Here is a 2,179-nt window from a genome sequence, read left to right on the forward strand (position 1 = left end):
GAATTTGACCGATAAAATGTTTTTTTATTCGCTGGACTCAAAACTTTTTTAACCCAAACAAGTGTATTATTCATTTATCATAGAATATAAGGGATTATTATATTTTATTAGAAAATATTAATTTTTTCAATTAGAAATATAAAAAGGTATGATATCGTAATTGGAAAAAGAAAAATTTTATATAATAAAAAATATCACGAATAATAATTAATATACAAACTTATATTAATGATTCAAACATGTTTATACTACATAATAGAAAGTATATCCCTTCCTCTTTCTCTTTCTCTCTCATTCTATGAAGCAATAAATGAAACTATAATAAGATTCACATGTTAGAAAGTAAAAAGAAAGGTAAGATATTTTGTTTTCAAGGGTATCTCACGCCGAAAGCGAAGGTTTGCAAAGCGTGCCCGTTTGTGTTCGCTCGCGCACGGAGAAAGCAGATTACCATCGGTGAGTGATTTACGAGCTCGGCGCCTCCTCGCGAGGTCCCTTAACCCGTGTGTGTTTACAGACCACATTCCTGGGAAGAGGATCGTGATGTGCCGGCAGCACGTGCTCTTGTGCGCCTCGTGCTGCTCGATTTGCTCGACAAACAGCCTGCATGAGATAAAGAGAGAGACATATACATATACACATGCATAAACACACACAGTGAGAGAGAGAGAGAGAGAATGGAACGAGAACAGGTGGGGTAGTCCCTCTCGCGTATGCGTTTCGCGTATAAACAACGTACATATGTATGTGTGTAGGTATACTATTCGAACTTCCCCCACTCCAATTTCCATCGTATTCCCATCGTATTCCAAGCTTACAGAGATTCTCATTGATAGTCGATGTGTAACGACCGGCACACCACCAGCAACCAACAACAGCACCATCAGTAGCAGCAGCAAGCAGTAGCAGCATCAGAAGCCAATAGGTGGATTTAATCCTTTCGAATATATTATAAAGCCCTCGAGCTAGAGTGCTAAGCATTTATTTATATATCTGATTATCAACAAATCATATTGAATTTTATTCTATAATTAATTATATTTTTTCTATTTGATCTTTCAAAGATCTTCATTCTTTGGCTTCGATGCATTGGACGATGCTGTTATTTTACTGATTTTTTTCGGTTTTTTTTTCTTCTTTTTAAGAAAAACATCTTTAAGGTCGAAGTATTAAGATTATTTTATACATCTCGTGTTTCATAATACTACTTTGATAAAAAAGATCTTATTATTCATTCATATTTTTATACGAGATATCAATTAGTTTTACGTAATAATAATAATAATAATAATAATAATAATAACAGATTATATGTTCGTTTAAAGATAAATTTCTAATCTTACGTATATTTCATTGAAACTAGAAATGAACTAAAGCGTGCCTTATGTTTACTCTCTTTACGGTTCTATAAATTACACATATACATGCATTACATATACATGTAATATCTTGCCAAATTTGATTAGGTCGTATGAGAAACATTGGTTGAACGCATCAAGCATGTTATTCCTTTCTCTTTCTCCCTTTCCCTCTCTCTCTCTCTCTCTCTCTCTCTCTCTTTCTCTCTCGTTATGTATTCTCGTTTATATGTGTTGTCTTATGTGTTCTCGCATTTCCCAACCCTCCCTCCCTCCCTCCTACCCACCCTTCTTCGAGTGCAACAAGTGTGACGACTCCTGTGGAGGTGGGTGGTCGAACGAGCGACGAAAAAAAAAATAAAACGGAGAGAAAGAGAGAAAAAGAGAAAGAAAGGTTTCGCGAGGGGAGTGGGTGGGTTGGGAGGGGCCGGGAGGGGGACTGGGGGAGGAATGCGAGAAGCGGAAAAAGAGAGAGAAGAATGAGCGAGCGAGTGAGTGAGTGAGTGAATGTAAGCAGGAAAGAGAAAGAGGATGAGAGAGAGAGAGAGAGAGAGGAAGAGAGAGGTGCAGAATGGTTGGAAAGAGAAAGAGAGAAAATAGGTCGACTTTTGTGTACCGTCGAGCTTTGCGGGTATCTCAACGACAGGACACACCTGCGTTGGCTTCCCCCTTCTCTTCCCCCTTCTCTTCTCTCCTCTCTTCCATTCTCTATCTATCCATCTCTTTATCTTTCTCTCTCTCTCTCTTTAACGTTTACACGCAAGCACGAGCGTTTACGTTTTGTGTTTACGTACGAAATGAGTGGATATATGTATATATAT

This window comes from Polistes canadensis, unplaced genomic scaffold (assembly GCF_001313835.1).
Source record: "Polistes canadensis isolate GaletaPanama2010 unplaced genomic scaffold, ASM131383v1 scaffold_24, whole genome shotgun sequence".
NCBI classification, from domain to species: Eukaryota; Metazoa; Arthropoda; class Insecta; order Hymenoptera; family Vespidae; genus Polistes; species Polistes canadensis.